We start from the raw sequence: 12,748 nt of genomic DNA on the forward strand, positions 1-12,748 counted from the left end.
AAGGCTCCGCTGCCTTTCATCTGGACCTTGGTAGGCTGGAGAGTTGGACAGAGAGACCCCTAATGAGGTTCAACAAGGGCAAGTGCAGGGTCCTGCACCTGGGGAGGAATAACCCCAAGCACCAGCACAGGCTGGGGCTGCCCCACTGAAGGGCAGCTCTGCGGAGAAGGACCTGGGAGTCTTGGTGGATCTCAAGGTGACAGTGAGGCAGCAGTGTGCCCTTGTGGCCAGGAGGCCCAGTGGGGTCCTGGGCTGCACTGGGAAGAGTGTGGCCAGCAGGTCAGGGGAGCTGATCCTCCCGCTCTGCTGGGCCCTGGTGAGGCCACATCTGGAGTTCTGTGTCCAGTTCTGGGCTCCTCCATTCCAGAGAGACAAGGAGCTCCTGGAGAGTGTCCAGCAAAGGGCCACAAAGATGATGAGGGGTCTGGAGCACCACTCTTTTGAAGAGAGACTGAGGGAGCTGGGCCTGTTTAGTCTGGAGAAGAGAAGACTGAGAGGGGATCTCATAAATGTATAAAAATATCTCAAAGGTGGATGCCAAGAGGATGGTGCCAGACTCTTTTCAGTGGTGCCCAGACACTGAACAAGAAGCAACAGTCATCAACTACTACACAAGAAATTTCACCTTAAGGTGAGGAAGAACTTTATGTTGAGGGTGGCAAGAACACTAGAACAGGCTGCCCAAGGAGGTCATGGAGTCTCCCTCTCCGGAGACATTCAGAACCCTGATAGACGTGTTCCTTTGTAACCTCTTCTAGGTGACCCTGCCTTGGAGGAGATGATCTCCAGGGGTGCCTTGTAACTGTAACTCTTCTGTGATTCTGTGAATTTAAGACAAGATCTTTTACAACAATATCCTTACAAAAAAAAGAGGGAGAAAAATTACATTAAGTTTACAGGAAATAATTAAATTTTAAAGTGTTTGGATAACCAAGCAACTGTAATTTTTACTCTTAATATTTATATTGACTTTTCATAATAGCACTACTTAACAGTAAACAGCAACACATACACACTGTCATAACACAACTGCAGCCCAGGTAACTTCAAGTATGTTCTCACACATTTTCTTTTGCTCTTTTTGTGAGACAGTCCTAGAAAATAACTTCCATCTGGACAGTAAACCTATCCAAGTAAGTGCCAGAATAACACTTCCTCTAAACAATGGTTTCTAATTGGTTACCATTAACAACGATGCTGAGATTAGCATTAGATCTGAGCTTAATTTCTGACGTTTCACTTGATTGCATATTCTTTGGGTGTGTATTTGTTGTGTTACTAAGAAAACCTTAAGGGGGAGGAATAAACTGATTTTTAAAACTACTGCGTTTGAATCTCATCCACTTCTCTTCCTTAGATTAAAAAAAAAAAAGCAGCATATAAATGCAGTGATTTTTGCAATGGCAAAATGAAGTCTGAAGGAAACTGCAGAATTCCCACAAATCTTCATGGAATATACAACAACTCAAGCTTCTTTAAAAGCCATGACATTGATATTTCAGTATTTCAACTCTGATGTTTTCAGATGTCTAAAAAATTCCCATACATTATGGAACTGACACAGTTCAGATTTAATTTTTTACATTTTTAAGTTAATACATAGCCAGAAATACAAAATATTTATCCCAACAGGATACTGAAGCACAGTCCATTCCCCAGTAGCCACATCTTTTTTTTAAAATATGCAGTGGAAATAATCACAGCTACTATATACCTAGTAATCACAGCTGTTTGGTACGGCTAACTGGAACCAAGGTACTTCAGAACTGCTTTGCTTTCTGAATCCACTAATTTCTACATCAAATAATCTCATTTTCTTTCATTGCTACTGTGAAAAACATCCATGGAAACAAATTCCTGACTTTCTATACTAAGAAAACAAAGAAAATTAAATACACAGAGCAACCAGACTAAAAGATGGCAAGCTTCTAGCAGAGGTAAAAAACCATAATAAACGGCTTATGCTTCCGGTTTAGTTTTTTGCGGGATTACTACTGTATGAAAAAATATTTTGTGTCACATATAGTCAACATGTATTCCAGCAGAAAGGAAAAGATACTGTCTTAATTCCTCTAGTTACACCACCACAGTCAAAGAGATGAACGAGCACAGTGGAAATGAAGGCAAGAGGTATCGCTGGTCATTTGCCCATAGGAAGCAACAAACCTTACGGCACAGCAAGCACAGCTGAGGCAGTGCAGCAACAGCATAGATTATTAGCTCAGTGGAGAATGCCAAAGCACACAATGCCTACAGCATTGTAGACTACACAAAAGGTTAAAAAAGTATGTGCACATGCTTCTCTCTACTTAAGCATATGCTGTTTATAGAAATGCCAGATAAAATATGCAGAAGATTTTGTATCCTTTAAACCAGTATTTTATAGTCTCAAAACTCAAGTCATTGAGGAGTCAATATCTATTAGCATTTCCACAATCTGAGCAGCACTATTAATAAAATCAGAGCAGATGGAAGCTGCTGTCATATGTTGTTGGGGTTTTGTTGTTTGTTTTTTTTTTCTCGGGCATGAGGGGGACTAGGCAGTAACAGTTCCTCTACAGGAATTCATACAGACCTTCTGACAACTAAATATTTTATTGGGTACTCTTTTTATTCATGAAAAATACTGTACAAACCCTTACGATATGAGGCAAAAGCAAGTTAGTGCCATCTGCACTGGCATAATTTCATAGAGAAAAAAAAGCTAATTCTGAACATGTGTTGCTTTTCCATAGAGCTTTGAAAGCAAATCAAACTTTGTCTTGTTAACACTTACCACGTTTTTATATATGCTCTCTAGCTAAAAAACATTAACCAGCAGTAAGAGAGAAAGTATATTATATGATGTTTTATTATATTATATGATATTATACTGTATGTCTAGGCATAGAGCAGCAAACCAAAAGGACAGTAGGAGGCTCAGCAAAAAATTTTAGCATTTTTTCAAGTACCTTTTATCCAAGTTTTCAAAGAAAAAAAAAAAGCTTATCATTTCTAAGAATTGAAAAAAAAAAAAATTACAAAACTCAGTATTCTAAAGTTCTCAAGCCAAAACACACAATAATGGACACTGAGCTTTAAAACAGAATTAGCTTCCTTTTCCATATATTGCCCTTTCTGTATATGCACACGAAAACACGAAAATAGATATAATTTTCTTCGGTCTTCAACAGATATTCAGAGCTTAAGAAAAACTACCTTCAGAGTAACATGAGATATGGTGCAGTATAAAATTCAAGTGCTTTGAAGGCAATTATAACAGAATATAAATAAATAAAAGGATTTCTATTTTAACACATTAGGCAGTTGGTCCAGAGGAAAGAAAAACAATGTACTTACCACTGTGTTACTTTCTTCTCCCTGCTGCTTCTTCCCTGAGCTTTCAAAGTCACCATTCTGTTTAAGACAAAGGGACAAATTTTAGTCAACCCTATCACTAGATAAGAAACTAATATTTTATTGGATTTTTTTTTTTTTTTTTTTTTTTTTTTTTTTTTTTTTTTTTTTTTTTTTTTTGGCTTTCACAGTTTTGGTTCTGTTAAAAGAAAAGCTGTACATGTGTGTGAACAACAGCTTGAATATTTCAGAGTACTTGAAAGACTTCAAAGACAGCAAAACTGCATATATTTAAAAGCAATAAATTCTTCTGTGTATAAAACATTGCTTTTTACCCTGTTTTTATTTTAAAGCACTCTGTCTACAAAGTTGTTTCATTTTTACTCCCTTTGTAGTTACTATATTAAAATATTAAGTATCACACAGATTTCTCTTGCATATAGTTCTGAAGAATTCCAAGAAAAAATACATCAAAAATTAACCAAAGATGAAAAGAGTAAATTTTTACATTGTTAACTTTAGGAATTTTTTAGAAAGTTGCAACACTTTTTATAAGGCAAAACAGATGCCTGATACTAACTCGATTGGAGTAGAACAATTAAAAACAAATGAAAGCATCTAGTGCTTTTGACTGAACACACACAAAATTAGTGGCTGGACTGATGGGAAGGATTAATTTTGCCTAAACAAAGGCAGAAGTAGAACATATCTTCAGAGGGATTAAATGTCACTGTAGTCAGACAGATCATCTAACTGAGCACAAAGTTATGTAGAACAGATAAGAAGCTAAGTCAAGCAGAGTATAAACTGCCAAATTTTCAGTATCTAGAAAAGAATTTAAATTGTGGGGATCAAGGTAGTAGCTTCATTCAAAGGATTTGCCCATAAATGGAACTATATTTAATTTCTTTCCAATAAAAGCAGAATTAGGCCACCATAAAATAAATAAATAGATCCCAAAAGAGATTTAGAATCAACTTGTTCCAGGAGAAAAGCAAGTTCCTTGTTTTGGGGTAAGACAGGACAATGAACTCCCACACATGTCAGGACTGCCGCAGCAGGATTGCACTACAATCAGCTTCTGCGTATCACATGTCCTATTCCTCATTTGGGAGTCACTGGTGTCAGCTTCTGCATTCATACCAAATGAACTCCAATGCACCATACTGCATGCATCTATACATTTATTTTCGATAGAAGAGCATCCAAGACATGCAATTAGCAAGGGGTAAAAGTAAAGCCACAAGCCTTTCAAGTTCCCTGCTAAAAAAAAAATTCCTAATAGTTTAGCTAGTCTCACAAATGCAGAGCAGAAACACTCAAGACAATATAAAAGATCAAGAAAATACCAACGAGCAAACCAGATTCTGCAACTTGGGCTCTCAGAAGAGTCAATGAAATTGCCATTACTGCATGCCTCTTCCCTTTCCCACAGCACTTTGCTCCTATTGCAAAACTAAGTGATCTTTACAAATGGTATTTCAGAGGCACTGTACAGAAACTCCCAAACAGAAGAAATGTAGGTTTGCAACAGTTTTGCTAGGATAAGCAGAATTCATCCAGAGAACACAACAATGCCGAGCTGGATCTGACAAAGAGATGGTCAGGTGATTGTGTCTCTGAAGGATAAAGACTTAAGGTCAGGAGTCTGCAGGCAAAGCATTCACGGTAGAAAAATTATCAAAGAAAGAGCTAGCCCCATGATCATCACAAAACAATAAACAAAAAGGGATTACTGTTGCATCATTTCCTGACACCTGTTTCACTGCCTCTGTTGAAATGCCTGAAAGAATAAAATCCAGTGGCAGGGAGTCATTACCATTTTAACTGTTTGCAGACTTCTAACCCAAGCAGAAGGAGTCTCAAACATCCAGAGGCAGTAATAGAGCACATGTGTACATGAGGGGAAGAATACACAACACTGCCTATATATTTCAGGTCATGCTGCTTCAGAGGTTTAGCACCTACACAAGCCTCTGAACAAGAGGCACGAGTTACAAAATCAAACAAAAGCAATGAACTCAGTGCAACTGATGCTTCCATAATGTCACTTGAAACTGTGACATTGAGTCACATGACCTTAAGCCTCTACAGCTAAGAATGTGCTGCAACCACAACTGTAAGCACTGATGAGTTTCCAATTGCAGAAACCTCCTATCACCACAGTTTGCAGGAAGGCACAAGCACTTCTCTAAGGAAATAAACTGGGATGTTTGGAGGAGCTCAAAGTAACTGTGCACCAGAACTGTGTAAGTGTAGAAGATAAGGGGCTAGTGTGTGTGTCTCAAACACCAAGAGCAGGGTGGCTGTGGCACCAGCCAAGGACTGTAGGTAACAACAGCCAAGAACTGTTGGCAGTAACACTGTGAGAAAGAACAAGATGTGACTGGACAAGAGGCCATACAGAGGTAGGACAGCACTTTTCTGGGACAAAGGTCTTTGATCTACCTCCTGGAGATAAGCACAACTCAGTACAGCACAAACAGAGAAATGAGGTGGTGAAGCAGACTGTATGGGGAGAACAAGACCATCAAAGCACCAAAGCCCTCTGACCAATTTCCACAAGAACCTGGAAGAATGGACTGTGAGTAGTAAGTAATTTGCATAGAAAGTGTGACACTTATCTCCAGGGCAGGGAAAGCTTATCTATTAATAGCTACCCTGATCTAAACCCAGGCAGTGGTCCCAGGACATGCCACCAGATGAACAGATGCTGCAGCCAGGACTGGTAATCGCTTTCTTTCCTTCTTCCCTTCCTCCTTCCCTTTTTTTCTCTCCCTGTTCAATTCCTCTCTTTCTCTTCCCTTACATCCTACCCCTTTATCAAAAAAACAGTGCCATGTGCCTCTTATTTAAGAGCCAGGGTAGTAACATACCAACTTCCAAGCCAAGTGTGTAATTTACTAATCAAACTTCATAAGCTTTTGTGGATCATCTGACTTCTCATTCCTTTCAACCAATGAGTCTTGGGTGCACCATCACAAAGACCTCAGCTAGTTCAGATCACCACTTTTCTAGTTGTTTTGCGAAAGGGGTAACAGGTGCTTTAGATGACTAGTGCCAACTTAACCTAAAGGTAAAAATACCTAATGAAATCTTATTTAACCATACTCTAGCACATTATATCAATCACATCAGAATGAGTCTCAATATGTTTCTCTAATCAAAAAGCTCTAGTATTCAGTTTTATGGAGAGTACTTGGGGGAATGATCTTATGTGTCCACCCTGTTCTTATTCCTTCTTAAAACCCAAATGCTACTAGAAAATGCTTGCCAGATGGACTGCCAGTCGGACCCAGAGCAGCCCCATTTCAATCTCTCTACTCCAGGGGTTGCTCACAATGAAGTGAGCAAGTATTTTTCATTCCACTGAAGTTTTTCAGTTCCAACTTACCACTGGCTTTAGCCTACAGAGGGTGAAAACAAGGACAGACAGCCTAAGAAAAACAGTGAAATATTGTCAGTCAGAGATCAGGTCAGGAAAACTAAATCACCAGTAAAATGAAATCTGGCCAGGGGCACCAAGGGCAACAAAGAAAGCTTCCATAAGATGGCTTCTTTGCCATACAGAGGGAATTCGACAAACTTCAGAAGCAGGTCTGCGAGAATTTTAAAGTTCAACAAGGCCAAATGCAAGGTCAGGGTCAGGGCAATCTAAGGCATGAACACAGACTGGGAGGTGAACTCAGTGAGACCAGCCCTGTCAAGAAGGACTTAAAGGTTCTCCTGGACAAAAAGCTGGACAACAGTGTGTGCTCACAGCCAGAAAGCCAACTGTATCCTGGTCTATATCAAAACAGCAGCCAAGGAAGGTGATTCTGCCCTTCTCCTCTGCCGTTGCAACACCCCACCAGGAGTACCACGTCCAGTACAAGAAATTCTTTACCATGAGGGTGATGAGGGACTGGAACGGATTGCCCAAGGAAGTTGTGGATGCCCTATCTCTTGGAAGTGACCACAGAATGAGGGTATGAACTTGATGACCTTTAAGGTTCTTTCCTTAAAGAAGGAAGGTGATTTCTATTCTTTCTAAAGGCACATGGGTAATAAAAGGAAGACTATGAAAACTTGGGTCCTTCCAAAGGAAATGGGAGAACTGGTAACCTGAGACATGGAGAAGGCCAAAGCACTCAATTACTTTTTTGTCTCAGTCTTCACCAGCAAGTTCTCAAACCACCTCACCAGAGCTGTAGAAAGCAAAGGCAGGGACCAGAAAAATTAAGAACTACCTGCTGTAGAAGATCTGGTTTGAGACCATCTAAGTGAATATGAAGGTTCACAAGTCCATAGGACCTGGTGAGGTACTTCCACAGATCCTGAAGGAACGGACAAAGGAAGTAGATAAGCCACTATTTATCATACTTGAGAAGTTGTGGAAGTTCTAATGGCTGGGAAAAGGACACATATCCACCATTTTTAAAAAGGAAAATAAAGACCCATGGAATTTACAACTCAGTCAGGTCTCACCTCACTACTCCTAAAGATCATTGAGCAGATCTTCCTGAAAACTCTGTTAAGACTCACAGAAAACAAGGAGGTGGTTTCTAAGATCCAGCATGTCTTCACTAAGGGGAAGTCACGTCTGACAAATGTGGCTGGCTTCTACAGTGGGGTTACAGTTCTCCTCAAATACTCAGAATTCTTTTCATTGCTTTTGGAGGTCAACTTTGAAAGAATACTGATGTACCCAGAACATGTAGCAAACTTTCACGCAACAGATCAGGATATAGGGTTATACTTCAGTACAATGAATGAGGCCCAAGCAGTTTTTAGTTTCTCCAAACTGTTTAAAGAAACAGAAACAAACAAACAAACAAACAAACAAAAAAAACACCAACCAAACCCAAACCAACAAACAAACAAAAAAAACAACAAAAAAAACCCAAACAAAAACATAAAACAAAACAAACAAACAAAAAACCACACAACTGAAAAAAAAAAGAGCAAGAGAGTGGGTAAACCACAACATGCTCTTCATTTTAGGAAGAGTTGGAAGTAAGTATCCTAAAAACTGCACCATCCTCCATTTTAAATACTGTAAACAGTAAAATCAGCAAAATATTTCTTTAAATAACACCAGGACAGTATTGCAGAATCCAGATTATCTGTGCTTGTCCTTCAACATCCATTCAACATCCTTCACATCCATTCAGCAGGAAAGTACATTTAGCTAAAAAGACTTTAGACTGATCAAAATTATCCATACCAGAGAGTCTCATTAAGCACAAAGAGATCCCATACTAAACCACTAAAATCTGTCTAGTAAACCAAGAACAGTGTTAGGGCAAGGAGATCAATTGGTTTTGTCCGCTTTGAAAGCGGGATGAGGAAGATGAGGGGTTACAAAACAGACTGGGGAAGAGCAATTTTATGCACCTTGGTATCACTATACAAGAAGACTTTGCCTGCCAAAGGATATCCATAACCAGATCCAGGTTTTTTTAAGTATCAGGGGAGTAGATGAAGATGTGCATAATCCTTTCATACACAATGATAATAAATAAGTTTTACTGTCAGTGTTTACTGGCAAGATTCTAATTCAAAACCTGCCAGACCAGAGGGAAATGTGTGCCTTACAGTGAGCTAATTTGAACAAACAAAACAACATATGATTTTGATTGAGGAAACAAAAGATAAACACAGCTGAGAAAATATTTATCTCTAGACAGTATATCTTTTGAAATTAAACATATTTTGCACAAAGTAGAAAGGCCTGTAGACGACAGACAGCTTAGTTCATCTCAGATTCCCAGACTGGGGAACAAGGAGGAATAAGAGAGAAGGACCAGGGAGACATGAAAGACCCAGAGACCATTCTCAAAAACAAATCCATCCTGCTTTACCTGGAAGCAGATGTTGTCATCCTGTCCCATTATTTCTTATTGTTTCAGTGTCTGAACCAAAGACAATTAGAGTGAAGCAAAGAAACATTGAACCCTCTCACTGACAGAAATCTAGCAAGTGTCAGGGAGCAGAACTATCTTTCCACTAATTTTGGATGGTCAAGTCTAAGATGTTTATAACGAAACATTACCTCAAGCAGCATGACACTGACCTACTTGAGGATTTGTTACCTCCTAGTACCCATGCTGCCACAGCTGCTGACAACCAGAATCCTTTAATGCAGAAAAAGGACAGCTGATGTCACATTCTAAGCAGGCACACAAAGGTTCACATTTGCTTTCAGAATGCCCCAAAATAACCTGCTGGTTTACAGGGGTTATGCAGTTCGAAAGTGTTCTGCCAAGGGCTATGGGTATGCTTACCAATATATGGAAAGCGAAAGGCACTATGATAGGTCCCTGGACTGGCTAACTTGCTGTATGACTTAGATTTTAATATTAAGAGTTTCACTGTTCTGCCAGATTATCTCTGTTAGACGCCTTTTTAACTATCTTAAAAATTAATGGACTGGCCAGATTGCCACAAAGTGAAATTTTGTTATTTACAGTATCACAACAGCACTTTTGCACAAGACAGTTAAGGAAACACATTCATACCCATGCACACACACAAAAAGTCAGAGCTGCTGGATTTTGTGGTTGACTACTTTTCCTTGGGGAAGCTGGCCAAAAAAGGGTCTCCAAAGGCATAAATTAAGACTGACCTGTGACCTCAATTTTTTAAAAGACAGCATTTCCACCTCTGTGGATATAGCTACAAAAAACTTGTCTAAGTTTTCGGAATGGAAATTGTGGTTTTGCAACTAAACAAACATACCTAGACCTAGGAAAACTGTCTGGTGTTCAAAACTCCCTTTTATAACAGTGCAGTTAGTGGAGAACTGAGCAGTATGTCCGCACTTGATCTCACCAGTGAAAAACAGCTATAATGCACATGCACCAGATTGGAGGAGTTTCGGATCTCATCAAACTGCAAGAAATCATTTATGAATCAAGATGCCTGTTTCCCGAAGCGTAAGCCTTGCACATATGCTCTGAAAAGTTATTCTATAATATAAAGAACAAAATACCAGGTTGTTATTAATCATAAATAGATGTGCACCCTCAGAAGGCATAGCTGTTGCAGGTAAGGATCACATTGCAACTTCAATTGCCTTTAAACCCCATATTCTCCAGAGGAGCAGGAAGGCATAGCATTATTTTACTTTCTTTCCCCAAGCACTAAGAACTGCAAAATTATGGAGGTGCTTAGGCACCTCTCCAGATTATGGGGTCCAACCCACCACCCAGCCTACCACATCAGAGTAAACCAACATTAGATGCTACAAAGTCCAACTCTACTTTTGAGTTAAGGTCAATGCCAGTTTGTAAAAAAGGAAGGAGATCACTTGGATTATTTGGAAACATTTCCAGGGGAGAAAGCTGAAACTCAGTGGTTTTTGTGTAACCATGGCGGTACATGTTTCTGTGCTTTCACTCTAGCAAAATTGTCTAGTCAATGTAATTACTATCTTAGGTAGTCGTTTTCCAAGTTTTACTAAATCAACTGAATAATCACATATTGATTCAATCATACACGAATGCACAATGTAAAATGTTCCAGCTCACATTAAAAAAAAGGTGGCAGGCAAATCTCTTTGCAGAACGAAGACAGCTTATATCAATACATTCTGCTTTACAGGAGAGTAGTTGGTTTTCACAGACTTACAATTTATTAAAACCTATAAACCAAGGTTGCTTTCCAGAATGGTAAATGGGAGGGGGATTAAACTGATACTGTATGCTGTTCCTAATCACTCTGCTTAAGGCATTACTAATGTTTACTGTTTCTGTTACTTGATGCCCTCACGTTAACTCAAGTAACCAGAAACCAAGACAAAAATATAAACAACAGAAAATAAACAACACTGGTTCTCTACTCCCAATTTAATGCTAAAATCAAAATTTTAGGAAGACTTTAAAACATTACTATTCAAGGCATCCTTAAGCACTGATTCAATATACACCTGTCTTAACACAAAATAAACAAGTTTAATGATCTCTTAGTAACAACCTGTATTCTTGTCTTTGAAGCATACAATGTAGCAGCACCTGAACTTAAAAACAAAACAAACAAATAAACAAACAAACCACCAAAAAAAAAAAAAAAAAAAAAAAAAAACCACCACCAAAACAACACCCTACACAAAAAAAACCCCCGCACAACACCCAAAAAATAAACTGTGCACAACAGAAAACTACCAGGGTGGTTTTGTAGATCACTTATCTTGACCTCACAGATAATTCTTAGGGACAAAACCAACACATTTCAGAATAGCAACAGTGTGTACTCTGTGCAGTGTCACAATCCTTTACCAAACCATTTTTCTACAAGTGACAGTTGCGTTAACTCAGTGACTGAAAGTCAGCAGCTGTGCCAAGCTACACACTGAGGTCTGCTGTTAAGTGGTATCAGAAAGAATCCAACTTGAGTCAATATGAGAGTTAAAAAGAAAAAAAAAACAGATTTTTTTTTTTCAAGCTACCACAACTTTCACACAAAGCTTCAGCCATTTCAAAGAACTCCACTGCTACTAGAAGAACTGACATTAACTTTTGAGAGAACTGCACATGTGACATGTGACTTCAGGAAGCCAATTAGCACCACAAACAATGTGACACAAGCACTCAGTATAACACGAGAGACTGCAAATCAAAGAGAAAACTATTTAGATCTGGTGCCCTCACCCTTTGCTCCTACATGGCCCTGTTCCTTTTCACCCCTGCCTCCCTTCATTCTCTAGTTTCCCCAACAGCACATGGACCCTAGACAGTGACCACTCCAAAAGGTCAAAGATTTTTCAGTCCTATTGTTGTTAGCCACAGCAAATGTGGTCAGAACACAGCCTTTTTTCACTACAGAAAAAAAGAGACTGATGATGGGGAAGATGAGGAATGTGGAAAATTTGGAAATCAAGTGACTAAGAGAATAAGAATACATAAGACAGAATATACCAATTGAATCGGTAGTAATATCTATGAACACAAAACTCAGTCATATATACACACTAAACAACACCACTCTTTCTAGAAAATACATACTTGATCAAAATTAAGTAGGTGGTTAACTTGTATTATGCTATTATCATGATCCTTGTTTCTTTTTGCCTACTGCCATTCATCAGATAAGTACTTTTTTCCTCCCCCACTTCATCACACCCACATCTTTTATTAGATATTGAAATACTTTGGGGAGGGACATATCTAATTTTATTTGTGCAGTACTTCAGAAATATGGCACCAAGTCTTATAGGGACCATGGGAATGTATAAAATGCTGGTGGCAGCCAACACCCACACTTCCGCGTGCAAACAACACTTGTCCAAATATTGCCATAAGCAGATGCTGACTCACTAACAGATAACACATTAATTACTCAATATGAGGAAAAAAAGAAATTATCTAGACACTAAAGCAGATGTGTCCAAGCATGAGAGAAAAAAAGTTCAGGGAATAAAAACCTGTCGACT

At 38.9% G+C, this 12,748-nt stretch overlaps 1 protein-coding gene across 6 annotated transcripts in view; it reads right to left on the reverse strand.

Moving 5' to 3' along the window:
* ERBIN (erbb2 interacting protein) overlaps positions 1-12,748 on the reverse strand; it is a 115,981-nt gene that overhangs the window by 72,318 nt on the left and 30,915 nt on the right. For all 6 annotated transcript variants that reach the window (XM_040090706.2, XM_040090708.1, XM_040090711.1 and 3 more), the window contains one exon: positions 3,340-3,396. The gene's annotated coding sequence lies outside the window, so the exon portion shown is untranslated. The remainder of the gene's footprint in view (positions 1-3,339; positions 3,397-12,748) is intronic.

Source organism: Hirundo rustica, chromosome Z (assembly GCF_015227805.2).
Source record: "Hirundo rustica isolate bHirRus1 chromosome Z, bHirRus1.pri.v3, whole genome shotgun sequence".
Classification (NCBI taxonomy): domain Eukaryota; kingdom Metazoa; phylum Chordata; class Aves; order Passeriformes; family Hirundinidae; genus Hirundo; species Hirundo rustica.